The 16,698-nt window shown below is 39.4% G+C and overlaps 1 protein-coding gene and 1 pseudogene across 2 annotated transcripts in view; one reads left to right on the top strand and one right to left on the bottom strand.

Annotated features, from left to right (window-relative positions):
* TTC28 (tetratricopeptide repeat domain 28) overlaps window positions 1-16,698 on the top strand; it is a 392,003-nt gene that overhangs the window by 203,424 nt on the left and 171,881 nt on the right. The gene's annotated exons all lie outside the window — the stretch shown is intronic.
* LOC103286878 (40S ribosomal protein S2-like) lies at window positions 7,403-8,270 on the bottom strand (annotated as a pseudogene).

Raw genomic sequence — 16,698 nt, 5'->3', positions numbered from 1 at the left:
TAAAGTTTTTTTTCTAGATTGATATGCCAAGATTAGACTTTGGAATGCTGGAGAAGCCTTTCCAGGAAATAGAAATAGAAATCCAGCTGCTTTTTCTTCTCTCTAGAAACCAGTGTTTCTGTGTAGTTTGCCAACAGCTTCTTTCAAGATATAAAATTAAAAATCATAGAAATTGGAAATAGGAAAGATACCGTAGGTCATTTAGCCTAGCATTTAATACAGTACTCTGCTAATCCCTCAGATGCACATAGAAAGTCAACTATTATACAAGATAATTGTCTCCAATGAATATAACTTGGCAACTCAATATCCTTGCCTTCTGATTTTGAGTTTAGAAGTAGTAAAATAGGAAAAGCCCCGTATTGATGCAACTCTATTAAAATCTAAATGCTTCAAAACCTTCATTCAAATCCACACAACTCATGTCATCATTGAGGTGATGTCATGTAGTCAGTCATTCTGGTGGGGTTTGGCTTTTATAGGGTTAATGAGTACACAAATGTCACATGCTTAATAATTGTGTATATCAGTTTTCTGTTGCTATAGTAATGCTGCATGAAAAAACAACCACAAAACCGCAGGGGTTTACAACAATATACATTTATTTTTGCTTACATATCTCTGGTCAAAGCTAGGCTCAGTGGGACTTACATATTTGCAATTAGCTGAGGTTATCTGGGTGGTGGCTGGGTAGCCTCCCTGATCTTGTCCAGCCTTTCTCATATATGTGAGACTTCCTCTAGGACAGCTGTGGGTCACCCTGGGCATTCTCTAATTATGAAGACAGAGGGGCAAGTGCTTGGCAAGCTTCTGCTTGTATCACATTTGCTAACATCTTACTGGACTAAGCAATTGAACTTGACTTAGCCAGAGTCAGCACCACATCCTCAATAGGGGACGTGAAGAATTACAGCTGTCAGTGCAATCACTCTACCACAGTGTGATGGCTTAATTATCTCATAAATGAGCATGACTGAAAATGATACACCCAGGTTATAAATACCTTAATATGTATTGTTTTCTATTTAATTCCTTTTGAGGAAGCAATGAACTTGTCCTCCAAAAAAAAAAAAAAGACGGGACAAAGGGTGACTAGAATCAGTTTACCTGATACTTTCACATTTTTGTTTCCATTTAATTCCCACAAAAACCTACAAGAAGAATTATTTTAATAACTAATAATTATTGTTATCTGAAATATTTGGACTGCCTCACCTCTATCTATTGAAGAAATGTTGATGAGAACGTTTAAAGGCCATTTCTACCCTAAGATTTGTATGATTCAGTGGTTACTACATAGATTTTCTGAGTATATGTCTCATTTACTATGTTATCTTGGCCAAAATGACTTTGACTTTTTGTTTCAACATTACTCTCTCTGCTATTTGTCTTGTTCCAAGAATTTTAAGGAATATTTTTAATTTAAAATTGTATTTTTCAATTACAGCTTATAATCAATTTTATACTTTATTAGTTTCAGGTGTACAGCATAGTGGTTAGACAGTTATATACTTTACAAAGTGGTCCCCTGATATTTCAGGTACCCACCTGACTCCATACATAGTTATTGCGGCATTATTGACTTTGTTTCCTATGCTTTCCTTTATATCCCTGTTACTATTTTATGACTGCCAATTTGTACTTCTTAATTCCTTCACCTTTTTCACCCAGTCCTCCAATCCCTCTTCTCTCTGGCAATCTATTAGTCTGTTTCTCTGTATCTGTGAGTCTGTTTTTGTTCATTGGTTTATTTTGATCTTTAGATTCCACATATATGTGAAACCAAGAATTTTAAGTTGGTAAATAAGTTGATGTAGGTCAGTTATCAACAACCTGGCATAGGAGATGATTTTTGAGAAGCGCTACTGGTCATTTAGCAAAACTGTAATATCATAACAATAGCTACTATTTATTAAGCCTTTTACTAAGCCTCTCTTGTATCCCACGGGATACATGCAGTTTCTCCTCTCATCCGTACGGTAAGCCCCGGAAGTAGGGAATATCCGGAAATTCGGTTCCTTTCCTGAGGAAACATTTTAGTAGGTGATCGGGTACCCACCTCTTCTCATTTCTTTCTTCCACAAAGACTGATTGGGAGGGAGTGAATTAATGAGCAATAAGCCATTTGAAAAGTTATAGTTACTAGTTCCTAATGTATGCCAAAAAATATCAAAGGATGGACACGTGGTATGCATGAACTCACAAAAGACATTTGCTTGAAATTACAATTGAGCAGTACATCAGTCTTTTAGTTCCATTAATTGTGTAATTTGTGCAAGTTGCTAATAATGATTTCTCAAAATCACATTTTAAATATGGGCACAGGATATATAGATGTATGTTGAACCATTCCTTTTAAGCTATTTGTGAAATACCTGTTGCAGATTCTCTTTTACAAATACTGTGTATTTACATATTGTCTTATTTTTAAGAGGCTCACGGATAAAGTAGATTATCTTGTTGAAATCGCCACTTTGTAGATAAAAAAAAGAATATTGGTAGTTTCATATGTTTTGACAATATTCAGTACTGTTATCTGTGAGAGAAAATGAGGAATCACTCAGAAGTCACTAGAGATATTTTCATCCTAGACCTTTCTCTTAAACTTCAAACCCATATTTCTGACTTCCTTCCCTTCAACTCTACCAGCATGTGTCATAGTCACCTTCAGTTCATCAGGTCCAAACCCAAGCTCTTCATCTCTTCTCCCTCCTGTGTGATCTCTCTGATTCTCCTGGCTTCCTTGATGCCCGTTGCAGGCACCTGGCAGTCATGCTAGCCTCTGACATCCTCCACAATGCAGGCAGTCTTCAGGCCCTATCCAAGCTGACACACACAAGCACACACAGGTTGATATATATCATACATATGCAATATATGTATATCTGTTTATAGCTTTTAAATATCTTTTGTTCTCCTTTCCAAGAGACCCTCATCATCTTCCCCTGAACACATTTAAATTTTTTTTGCTTATTTCTAGTATGTTGTTCCACAAATGATGGAAGGCACAACAATCTCTGAGTTGGTCCTTTTGCCTACCCACTGTCTCCTTTTGACCCATTTCCCCTAAGACTTCAGAGCAGAATTTCAAAGTGCAAATCTACCAGTGACTCACCACAAATCAAGGTCTAATCTCATTAGCCCTGGCCCTTCCTGATTCAGCTCCTAATTGCCTTTCCAGGATCATTTCCGACTATTCTGTTTGTGGGTCCTCTCTTCTAGCCGGAACTAACCTCCTACTCTTTTTGTCCTGAGATCAAGCCTTAGATTAAGCTTCATCCTCTCTGCTCAGCGTTCCCTAAATGCTGCGTCAACATGATCTCTTGCCAGATAGACTCCGAGGAGGGTTTAATGAAAAACATTATGTACCCCAGGTTCATTGATCTATCAACATCACTCCATTAAGTATACAAAGTACTACATTCTTTTATCTGTTTTGTTCCACATGTATATAAAAATTGATACAGGAACTTACTGAGTAGTGTAGATATAGGAAAGTAGGCTGATTATGTGAAATAAAAGGCAGACTGCATCTGTATGTGGTAAAATTGTACCAGTTTAGAATTGAATGTTCTTTTAAAAGAAAAAGTAATGTACATATTTCTGATTTTTTTTGGCTTACTATTCATTTTGTGTCACTAGCCATGAGATATTTATTTCAGACTATTTTATATATAATGTATTGTCATATGTGAAGCCCAAATGTAATAGATTTATTATTTAAACAAATTTAAATTTAGGTATAATTGACATATAAATGATATTAAGTTCAGGTATACAACATAATGATTTAATATTTGTATACAGGTTGGGGCAAAAGTAGGTTTACAGTTGTTCGTATGTAAAAAATACAATAATTAATAAACAATACAAGAATAAACTCTGTTTTGCAAGCTCACAACTATAAATCTAATTTGCCCTACCCTGTATATTTTGAAATGATCACCATAATCAGTCTATTAACATCCATCACCATACATACTTATAAATTTTTTTGAATGATGAGAACTTGTAAGATTTGCTCGCTTAGCAACTTTCAAATATGCAATACAGTATTATTAACTATTGTCACCATGTGGGACATTACATCCCCATGACTTATTTATTTTGTAATTGCAAATTTGCATTATTTTGTCCATTCCCCCACCTCCCACCTCTGGCAACCAGTCTGTTCTTCTGTATCTATAAGCTTGCTTTTGTTGTTTTTAGAGTCCACATATAAATGGAATCATACAGTATTTGTCTTCTCTATCTGACTTGTTTTACTTAGCATAACACCCTCAAAGTCCATCTATGTTGTCAGAAATGGCAAGATTTCATTCTTTTTTATACGACATATATTCCATTGTACATTCCATGTCTTTCTCTCTCTCTCTCTCTTCCTTCCTCCCTCCCTCCCTCCCTCCCTCCCTCCACCCTTCCCTCCACCTCACTCTATAAATCAACACTTTGCACATCTTAACCTTATTCTGGAATTCTTCCAGACCACCTTCTTTGCTTACCTGCCTTCCTCTCCTGTTCTTGCCAGTTCTAATTCCTGACCTAACCCTGCCCCCCATCTCTTATTTAGGCTCTATAACTTGCACCCCACCCTGCACCTAGTGTGTTCTGTTGTCAACTACATTGGATCCTCTGGTGGTCTCATGGGGGACTGATTTCTGTTAGTCATTCTCAGGTCTCGTGAGCCACCCTTCCCCATGAGGAAAGCCCGTGTGAGAGAGAATCATTGATTGGCTGCCTCCTGCACAACTCAACCCATGACCTCCTGGTTCATGGGTCCATGTTCAACCACTGAGCCACACTGGCTGGGCAAAGCCCTGGTTCTTTATTGCTAGTTGGGGCTTGTGGGATCACAGATTTGTCCTACCCCTTAGGCTAATGTTTGGTCAGTCCCTGCCTTAGGACTTAACAGTGATTTGTATAAAACATATGACTCCATGGAATCCTTAACAAATGGCAGTCTTATGCCTACACCTGTTAGTCTAGGTCTCTTCATTAAGACTGATTTTATTCTATACATATTTTTAACTTTAAGAAGGAAAATCTCATAGTCATGTGTATCAGAAATGAAGCTATAGGAATAGGCTATTAGTTTATATTAAGTTTCAGTGACTAAGAGATATTGTGGACATATGAGACTTACTTGAGATATTTTGATATGGATAAGAGAAGATCAAAGAAAAAATTGGATAATGAATATATCACTTTGAAAAATGTAACTTTAATTTAGCCTTGCTGCAGTGTGGAAAACTCTATTTTTCTAGTTTAGTGGCTCAGAACTGTTGTTTGTATAAAATCTAATTTACAAAGTCAATAGCTGAGATAAACATTTGTGTCAGATACAAATGGCTGCAGGGTTGTATTAGTTGTAATAGTTCAAGCTGTAGAACTACCCTGATGTGACAAATAAGAGCCACTGAGGGCTCTCTGCTTGAACCATGATGTGAGCGTTGATTTTGCCTACTCTCACAGTATGCTGAGGGAGATTTTAGCCCTGATTTTGCTTCCAAGCACTGATTTCCTTCTCTTTGTTATTATTTCACTGTAGTAATAGAGAGAAAGAAGAAATATCTAAAGCCTGAAGCTGTTTCATCTGTTTTTCACATTAAAATTTGTTGATCCCATGTAATATAAGTTTAGTTAGGAATCTTCTGTTAAAATGTTTCTGATACAGAATCTTAGAATATTAGATCTCAAAGGACCTTAAAGATCATCTAGCCCAGTGTTTTCTGGACTGAGTTCTAAGTGTATTTTGTAAGATGTTAGAAGGTGTTCCAATAATAAAAAGGTTTTATGGGCATAGTAAGTGTCTGATATCCAGGGCTAAAAAGGAAGCTTAGTAGGCTTCTTCCTGTAGGAGTTCTCAGAGTTTTAAATGTGCTAAGGTACTTTGTTAATCATAAAGGGATTAAATAGGGGGGTTATGTAAGTAGGGAGAGTGACTCAAATTTATTGGAATTCTTATGTGGAAAACCTATTAACATCTATCAGAAGGATCCAGTTAAAACAGTAACACAGAGTATTGCTGCTCAGAACCATGGAAACAGGTTCCCAGCTCACAGAGAATAAAAGCCAGGGTTCTTTTTTAAATTTTTTTTATTATTATTATTATTATTATTATTATTATTATTATTGAATTTATTGGGATGGCATTGGTTAATAAAATTATACTGGTTTCAGGGATGCAATTCTGCAATACATCATCTGTATATTGTATATATTTACCACCCTAAGTCAAGACTCCTTCCATCACTATTTATTCCAACTTTACCTTCTTTTACCTCCCCCACGCCCTCTTCCCTCTGGCAATCACCATAGTATAGACTAATGGATACAGACAACAGACTGACAGTTGTCAGAGGGGAAGAGGTAGGGGGCTGGGTGAGAAGAGTGAAGGGATTAACCAAAGAAAAAAAGAGACTCATGGACACAGACAAAGCCAGGATGCCCTCCGAGGCCTCCAAGACCCTTCAAGGTTTGAGCTCCTGACTCCCTCTAACCTTTCTTGCGACTCCCTTCCCTGCTGCAGGCACACTGGACCTTCTCAGTGAGGCCTTCTCCGATTACCCCATTGCCAGTATTCTCTATCCCGCTCACTGCTCTTTCTCCATAGCGCACAATGTCTTCCATTATACTAAGTCCATCGTTGCCGTATTTAAGTTTTTATTGTCTGTTTCCTCCTACTGGAGTGTTGTTCAATGACAACAGTATTTTTTTGTGTATTTTGTTCTCTGCTGTACCCCTAGCATCTAGAATACTGCTTCACACATAGTAGAAACTCAACAACTGTTTGTTAAATGAGCCAATTGTCCTTGAGAGAAATCAAGAGTCTCTATTAGGGTAATATTCCTGAGACTTGGAAGAAGGTACAGATTTTTATCACCTCCATCCCGAGTGGAGGAGAAGAGGCCCAGCAGAGCTGGAGGATCCTCTCTAGGAAGTGCCTGTATGAGGAAACAGTCATGTTATGATCTTGTACAGTGAATGTGGTGACATTTTCCTTTCTAGGACCGAGGGTGAGAAGGGGAAGTAGCAGGAAATTAGGTCTGATGATTATGAAATAAGAGGAGGTGATATTGCTCATCTTACTGTGCTACACTCTCCTGTAATTACAACTAGTGTCACATGGAAAGACAAGGGCAGCCCTCTGGTGTGGTCTGACAGTGAACCCTTAGTCTAGAGCTGATTTGGTCCTGAGTCCAGGAAACACTGGCCTGTCATTCTTTTAGCATGTATTTACAGTACATCAAGTCATGCCAAACAAGATATACAAGGAACAGTTTTATTTGAGGGATGTTATTTCTCTGGTGATAGATTTTATTCTGGTTTTAGAGAGAGAGAGAGTGTTTGTGTGTGTGTTTAAAAAAACAGGCTTAATTCACTTTATTTTTCTTGTATAAAGTTATGTGGTGGCCACAGCTGAAGCCCAGGTCCTCTGCACAGAAACTCTGGTGTGGGTCTTTGCACAAGATGGTCAGTGAATTCCTCATAGGGACGCTTGGTGAACATGGTCTCTTTCCAGAGGTTGGGAGTGAGATAGGTATAGGTTTTGGATATAACATCGAAGTTGGCCTTGGCGAAGTTGCCTAAGGTGGCAATGCAGCCCCTGGTCGAGGTGTAGCAGTTGTTGATTCTGGCCATTATCAGCAACTTCATGGGCACAGAGGCTGACACGATGCAGTGCCTGTGGGGGCAGGGATGAGGTGCACAGCACAATGCCACAGTGGCCAGTCACCTTGCAAGGGACAGTCTGGGGCTTGCTGTCTTGTTCCCCCAGTAGCCTCACCCCACAGGGACAGTAGAGAGCTTGGACAGGATGATGGCCCCACAGATGGCAATGGCACTTCCTTGGAGCACTTAACACCCAGACCAACATGTCCATTGTAGTGCCACTGGCGACAAATGCCTTGGACTGGGTCTCTAGCCAATGTGGGTCTGCATTTGCACAGGAATAATCTTCAAAATCTTGTCCTTAAGGGATGCCCCCAGGAAAAAGTTAGTGATCTCAGATTCCTTGATGAGCAGGGAGAAGAGATAGATCTCCTCCAGGGACTTGATCTTCATGTCCTTGACCAGGTGGCCCAGTTTGGTGACGGGGATCCACGCCTTGTCCTGGACCTTGCCTCGCAAGCTCTGCAGCCTCAGCCTGGGCCAGAACCTGGCCACAACCTGGCCTCCATTGCAGAATCTTCCACGGAAGCCCCTGTGGTCTCTCATTCCAGGGCCCCGGGGCCTCCAGGCCCTCCCACAGCACCTGCGTCATCTGCCATTTGGTGCTTCCTCGGAGAGGAAGTGTGCTGTTTTGTTTTTGAAAAGCTCGTTCACTTGGTTTCAGGGTTTTGATATAATTTCACTTTTTATTTTCCAAATCCATCATGTTAAAAATGAATTCCTTTTTTGTTTTTCAAAAAACAGTACAAGGCAAGGTTGGAGACTCAGTGCTATAATAATAATTCTAGTTCTGGCCCCAAAGAAATAAACTTTTATCTTTTAGCTGTCTGCCTTGTTGGGATTCCTATTACATATTTATGAAGAAGAAATAAGAGGAAACTTTTAATCCTATTCTTTTCCAGATGGGTAAAACACACTACTTTTGTTTCCTTAGCTAACGAGAATGGATAGTGTCCTGGAGAATTACTCCATAATTTGTCCCCTTTAATGCAAAATGTTATAATACAATATCACAACTACTAATTTTCCACTTCTACTCCTGCTTCATAAAAAGAGAATTGTTTAGAGGTATGTTTATGTCCCGTGAGATTATGCTTTAGGGCATGATGCCCTAAACAAAGCACAGGCTCTACTATTCCTAATAAATTATTACATCTTCCACATCTGTTCTTGTCTTTTCTCTGAAGCATTCATCCAAGAGAACACAGCATTGACTGAAAGTACCAGAATTGTGGGAAGACATTTTTGCTGATAAATGCATTGACAGTTGATTTGTTGGAAAACCTCAGCGGTAGAGGGTTTGGGGCTAAAAACTGACTTTCCTTTTCTTCTGCCAGACAGTGTCTCCTTCTGCCCATTTCCCTTTCCTTGCGATTTCCTCTTGAGAGAAATCATGTGACCCTGTCACTACAGTTTTTAATGCCAAATATCTAAGTGTCTTTAAAATGCAGCACAACACTTTTAAAGGCAAATAGTGAAGTAGTTTCATCTGACATTTCCATTATAACTGCTCTTAGTGGATTCTAGACATCATACATAAAGGTGGCTAGCTGATTCTTTTTAAAAAAAAAATCATGATGCAAACCCATTGAGCTGTCTTTTCATATTTGGTGCTCCATCCATTGAACATGCAACACATTTTTTTTCTTAGAAATGTGATTTGATCAGAGAATATCTATAATAGTCTGGACTAGATTTTTCTAGCATTTGTCTTATATTTTAGAGACACAGCCATTTCTCATAGTTTTGTGACATACCTAGTATTTCTGAACTAACATCAATTGCTTTGTTATCTCTAGGACTGTGAATCCAAACTGGAAAAAAAACAAACCCACACAAATGTTAAGTTGCCATCATTACTGTCAAATTGTTCTTCATATAGAAGTTAATATTGTATTCTCAGGCTTTGTGTACACTATTTGTTTTTAAATCTGAGAAGTTTTTTGTTGTCAATCCTCACCCCAGGATATTTTTCCATTGATTTTTAGAGAGAGTGGAAGGGAGGGGGAGAGACAGAAACAGAGAAACATCGATGTGAGAAAGACACATCGATTGGTCATCCAGCCTGCAACTGAGGTATGTGCCCTTGACCGAAATTGAACCTGTGACCCTTCAGTCCGAGGGCCAACACTCTGTCCACTGAGCTAAACCGGCTAGGACTAAATCTTAAAAGTTTTATTAAATTTATTTTTACTCATGCATTAAATATTTAATGAATACCTATTATGGGCTATAGAATAGTGTATAATGATTTCAGTGCAGTTGATGATCAATCAGCCAATGTGTTTCTAAAACCAATAGCTGAACCATGTAACTAATAACTTCTGTTGGGGGAGGAGCAGAGGGCAGAACATGGATCTGGGCTTGTTGGATGAGTTAGCTACCATCACATCTGTCCCTCTAGTCAGGTCCTGCTCTAGCAACTAGAGGATAGTGCCAGGTCTTTTGTGGCCTTGGAACACAAACCTGCGTTTCCCCTAGTGTCCACATCTTTAAAAGACGCCAGCAGTGCTCATGGAGATGAAACTGGCAATATGAAATGAGGGGAAAATAGACCCCAGCATTAAACTTACTAAAAATGAAATTTTTTTTTCTGGTTTCAGCTGTTTTCATTTAGATAAATGCTTCTAGGAAGATGAGACAACACCATCTGCATTTATGGGTTTAATCATGGCAGTTACAGCTTAACTACCTGGCTTGAGTATTATGGAGATATGCATACCATCATCCGCTTCTTCCCCTCCTTTCTTGATTTTGCAGCCATTCTCAACTCAGTACATTTTAATAGTTGGGATACAAAATCGCAGGTGTGGCATGTTAAAATAAGTAAAGACTTTATCATCTTATTTTTCAAGTGATATACTGAAACTCTGTTTTTGTGAGGGAGTTGTAGCTGATCGTAACCAATGTCTCTAGCTACTCTGGGTAATGGGACAGGAGTTGTTGAAAATCTGTTGGAATTGCTCTATCAAATGATTTGGAGCAAAAGATAGAAATGAAAGTACTCCAATGTTGGCCTAGGGCTGTTCTGGAAAGAGAGTTGTAGCATGTTACCATGTAACCTCCTCATGTGCACATATTATGATTCTGAATATTTTATGCCTCTTTTTGAGTTGTGTTCTCACTGCATATAATACAATTTGATTTCCTCCTCTTTAAAAAAAATGAGTAACTGAGTGGAGAATGTCTTATAGCTAGCGGACATGGCTAATAATCAGTTGTTTTGGAGGTCTAGGAGAAATGCTGATGGTCCTGGTGTGAACTTTGGTTTTTTTAAATATATTTTTATTGATTTCAGAGAGGAAGGGAGAGGGAGAGAAAGATAGAAACTCTTTTTAAATTCTCACCTGAGGACATGCATATTGATTTTAGAGATAAAGAAAGGGGAAGCGAGAGAGAAAAATTGATGTGAGAGAGCAACATTGACCACTTGCCTTCCCGAACCAGCAACCTAGGTATGTGCCCTGACCTGGAATTGAACATGCAACCTTTCGGTGTATGGGATGGTGCTCCAACAAGCCAGAGCAGAATAATCTCTTTTAAAAAGTGATAGTATAAAGAGAATAATAAGAAAACTAAGCTTGAAATCTTAAGCGTGAATAGGGTTTTGAGTTTTGAAATATAACAAATGGATGGATAAACCAAAGAATGCCTGAATAATCTTTTCTGTTTACGTCTTTTAGGACATTAAAAAGAAAACCTCACACTGAAATGATCAGTATGAATAATCATTGTGACTGGACTATGCTGATGGAATTCTAGGCACAGCAAAGAAACGTGACATGTAGTTAGACTGCATAGTTTACTAGTACAGTTTCCTAGAGGCTTCTGAAATCTTGAAAATAGTTCATGAATCTCCACAACTTGTCTTCCAGGACCATGATTTGCCATTTCTTAATTAGACACCTCTCTTACGTGTAGAATTGACTTCTTAGTTGAGTGTTAATTGAAGTGTTACAATTAGGTGGCTGGGAGTCCTCATTTTAATCTTGAGTAAAACCTCAAAGATGCTGCTCTTAGGATAGTGAATTGGTCTCAACATGAAATAGCGATTGAGAGGCTGGTCTTCAGGCCTGACCTCTGAGGTAATGTCTCAGAACTGAGTTTTCAATAAAATAGATAAAGGATTTTTATTAAGTTTCCTGAGCTGGAAACACATCCATCCTCTCATTTTGCTGGACAATGTGTTTACCATTAAGGGCCTGCCAGCCTCGGTGGGAGCTCAAGGCAGCCATGGAGGGCATGTAACCCTGCCTGGGCGGGGGAGGGGGGGGGGGGGAGTGAAGCTTGGCTGAATCCCAGTGGCATCACAAGTCCTGGCGGAGGTGCTGCCCTTTTGCCCTTGTCCTTGGGAAATTCATCAGTTCCTAGAGCTGCTAGAGATTGTACGACATTATCTCATCCAGCCCTCTGACTCCACGTAGGAATTTACTTAAATTATCTCCGGCAAGGGAGAAGGTCTTCGTGTACTACTTGTATAATTCAAAATTAATTGTAAAGATGTATTTTTTTAAATCACCTGTGGGAGATTTTGTTCTACCTACTCCTACAATCTGCAGGGATGGTGAGTCACCTTGCTAACCTATGGGAAGTGATGATAATAAAGATAATTAGAGCTTACACATTTTTGAGCATTATCTATGCAGATACTGAAGTAAAAACTTTCTATGCATTCACTTATTTAATTCTCACAGCTTCCAGTGGGGCAGATACTGTTCTTGTCTTCATTTTGTAAATGAGAAAACTCAGGGTTAGAGCTCCCAAGTGGCGGAGTTGGGATTTGAAACCAGGGTTTGTCTCATTTTACAGCCGTGCTCTCAGCCTCTGTGTTGTTCTGCCTTCACTAGTTGTGGTACTTGGTTTGTCTCCTAATTGTGTGTTTCTTCTGGGAATAAATAATTAGGCTATATAAATAATTATACGATGCAGTGTAAATTGAAGGATTTGGGGGATTAAGGAATTAATGTTATTCTTACAAATCCTACCTATTATTAATTAACATGTGCAGTATTTATGGTTGGAAGGAAGTATTTATTTACATGGTAAAATTGGTGTGAAAGTAAACAGTTTGCATAGTTCAGCATTTCCTCCCTTTGCCACATACCCCATACTGCTTGAAGTTTTAGTTTTTTCTTACTGTGTGGAAAAACAGAGAAGCTAGACTAGAGAATTATCAAGCCCTCATGGAAAGAGTTAGGAAACAAACTTACAAGAGAACTATGATTTGAAATGAAAGTGTTGACTTTTATTCTTGGCCCCATATGAGTTAGAAGCTTCAGAGGTTTACAAGACATTTTGGGTAGGATCCTTTTTCTCTCTCTAAGTGAACATCAATGGAAAGCAAACTCCAGTGTGGCTTAGTGGCTGTGTATTATGAAGGGCAGAGCTGCAACCAGAAAAGGGGATCACTCTTGAACTGAATAAAAAAAAATTACCTATTTATTTGGTTAGTGCATATAACAAGGTATATATGGGTTATCTTCACAATATTTTTGTAGTTGGCAGTGTTGAGAATTGTGTTTCGTTTTGAATTCTAATGTCCCCATAATTTAAGAGGACCTCTGGAATTAACTCTCATTTTTCCATGGCATATAAAAGTCTGAGAAAGTAGTAGAAATTAAAGTAAATTCAACCCTCAGCCTGGCCTCTGGTTTCCAGGCTGGCTACAGTGCGAACTGTCAGGGAGATAGATGGGGGCTCTAAGGTTTCCTGGAGTTTTCAGCCATGTGTGGGCACCACATGTGGTGTGTTCAGTGAATACAAATACAAGAACACATGCTGTTTCCATTAGGGACACTTCAGACCCCTCTCTGTCCCCAGCCTTACTGCAGAGTTGAATGGGTCATTTATCATAGGCCACTTACTGATACTGACTGGCGTTTAGGGCCTGCTATAAGTAAGCAGCAAAACAGTGTGACTTAGTTCTTTTAGAATGCTTATCATATCCCGATACTATTTCTTAACAGTTCACATGTTCATGTGCAAAGAAGCAGCATTTAACTAGCTGCTTATAGAGTGGATTGTATTTAAAATGCAAATCTGACTGTGTGTCTACCTTCCTTAAACCTTTCAATGAGTTATGAGAATCAAAATTATTCAAGACTGGGTCTGTCTTCTCTGCAGCCTCATCCCTTGCGATTACCTCTAGGAGGCTGAACTGCTGTTCGCTCTGCACATATATCATATAAGTTTTGGCCTTCCCTTGACCTCTGCTTCTTTGCTCATTTTGTTGACAAGGCCTTTCTCTGCCTTCGTTGTCAAAGTGAAGCATCTCATTTTATAAGACCCAGGTCAGATGTTACCGCCTCCAGCAAAGCCTTCCCTATTTCTCTTCCCCAGTCTGCACTTGGCATTTCCCTCTGAGTGCTCAGAGAATGGTGAGATGTCATCTGTCACAGGCAGCTCTTCCCTCACGGTATGGAAACAGTGTTTCTCTCTCCTGGTGTGAGCAGCCTCAGGTGCCCAGCCCAGTGCGTCTAGCAGGGAGGAGGCAACCACTTCTGATTCTTGAACTGAGTTGAACTGCCTTGTAAGCAACTCTGAGCCTCACTCAGGCACAGTCACATATGATTCTCATTATATTCCTTATCCCAGTGCCTTACACACCCACACCATGAGAAAGTTCATACTGAAGAACTGGCCGACAGTGTGACTCCCTCAATTTTCCATGATTGAAGAGCCCAGATATACAAACCGTACAGTCTGTTTTCCTACGTGAGTGCTGTCTCTGGTGGTCCTCCCGGCACCTAGTAGCCACATCATCTATTGGTTGCACTTCGGAGAAAAATAGTATCTTAGAAAGAGTGCCTGGTCTCTTGATCTTATACAGTTCCCTGTTTGATTTGGCATAGCCGCCCAGGGTCGGCCAGATCTTGTCCTCAGCCAGGGCTCTCATGAAATTCCTCACTGCTTCAGTGTGTGATTGCGTGCTGTTCACTTTCAAGAAATGCATTTTCTTCCTAACCAGGTGCTGGGATGTTTGCAGAATGGTTGAAGGACTGTTTTCATTGAGGTATAGCACATCCCCACCTTTTATTCTTATTATTTTTATATTAGTTTGCCATACTTGGTCGTTTTTCTTCTTGTCGTTTCTTAAAGAGGCCACATAGCACAATGAGAAAAATAGGAGCTTTGAAGTCTGAGACCTGGGGTGCAAGCTGAACTTCACCACTTACTAGATGGTGATTGACTGGTGGCTTAACCCCTTTGAGCCTCAGTTTTCTCATTGGAAAAATGGGGGTGGTTCCTATGTCATTAGGTTGGTGTGAGGATTCAGTGAGATAATTTACACACATAAAGTGCCAAATACTTGGATTGCTGTGATCATGACCATGTGCAACTAGGCTGGGTTCTATTTGGAGTATAAAGTACTCACACTTGAAACTAGTAAGTAGCAGTTATGTGGTATAATATGGAAGGTGGCAAGATTAGCTCCTCGAAGAATCACAGAATGTTTAAAGACCAGAAAAGAGCCTTAGAGGCTATCTAGTTTGACCCTCTCCCCTAAAAAACAAGTTTTAAGTTCTGACTAATCATTATCTGTATCACCCAGATTCACTTCCTTATTGTAAAAACAGGGGAAATCATTAATATGTACTTCTCTACTTTGTAGAAGTGGCTTACGGGTGTAATGAAGTCATTACTATGTGCTAGCAAATAACACCTGTATTACTGTAATTCTGATTAATAGGAGATACATAATCTTCCTACTTAATTTTGGTTTTATATTAAGTAGAGTTGAAGCCTATGATTTTTCCCCATCACGAATCATGAAAAACTGTTAAAATAGTTATTCAGTTCTCATACATCTGTTAAAGAAAATTTCTGCTTCTAAACATTATCGAAACCCCAAAGGGAAGCTACTGTTCCCTGCCATTGGTGAGGGTAAGCATGACTTCAGGAAAACAACTTTCCACAACACAAAGATGGAGGCCTGGCCTGCTTTCCCTTTCTGCATTCTGCTCTAGCGAGCTCTAAGGGCATCTGAATGAGAACTGCTTTCTCTCTTCGTACAGAATGTCTCCACTTGAACTTATCTTGCTTTTAGGCATGACACAAGCAACATCAGGCTGGGCCCTCTCAGTAGACCCCCTCCTAGGTGTGTGGGGACAGGCAGCTAGATCACTTTCACTTCACTGAGCTGTGAAATTGACACCAAATTGTGCCATTAGCTTATTTCTGAAGGGTATGTTGTGCTGGATGTTCTCTTCTTGCTTGCATGGTACATGAAAAAAAAAAAAAAAGACAAGATAAAAATGTCCTATAAATGAACACGAGTGAGGAAATTTAGATGTAATTTGTCATGAGTTAAAACATTGAATAATGTATCAAGAGCCCCTGGAAGCAGAGGTGCTTCGAATTCAGAGCATGTATTTAGTACTTGGGGAAAAGAAAATGTAGAGCTTTGGGTTTCTCTTCTGAAGAATTTGAAGATTTTCATCTGCCTTCTTTATACCCTGCTAGCAAGAGAACAATCTTTTTTGCAATCAAGGCATTCAGTAGCGCTTATCTATATGTTCACTGATTTAGGTGTAGTGGTGTGTTTACGTTGAGTCTTGTCCCTCCCCATAATTAAGTCCTTCTTTGTCTACCCTTTGATTAGAAAGTGGAGATAACGTCTTTCTCAGTAAAATCTTCCCCCTGTAGTGGGAAGGCAGTGGAGGGTAACTGTCAGTGTGGTGTTGGAAGAGATTTCTCTGAATGGATCCACACCATCCTGGGAAAGCATTCTGCGTGGTGCTGCTCTTTATCGAGCATGTGTGCTTTCCGTTTGCTCTTCTCCCAGATACCCATTTAGCTCCCTCATCTCCTCCAGGCTTTACTCAGACCTACCCCAGTCCTACCTGTCTGCCTTCTCTGCTTTATTCTCCCCTCAGAACTACTGCTGTCTAACTTATTGCCATGTTTACTGCTTCTTGACACATGATATGTTTTACAATTTAACACATCTGAAATTGGGGGTGTCTAACAACCACTGACATCTTTGACTCTGAAAAATAAATGTGTCTATTAGTATCTTCATTTTAC

This window comes from Eptesicus fuscus, chromosome 23, assembly GCF_027574615.1.
Source record: "Eptesicus fuscus isolate TK198812 chromosome 23, DD_ASM_mEF_20220401, whole genome shotgun sequence".
Taxonomy (NCBI): Eukaryota; Metazoa; Chordata; class Mammalia; order Chiroptera; family Vespertilionidae; genus Eptesicus; species Eptesicus fuscus.
Note: the sequence above shows the minus strand (reverse complement) of the source record. Positions and strands in the feature narration are given on the sequence as shown.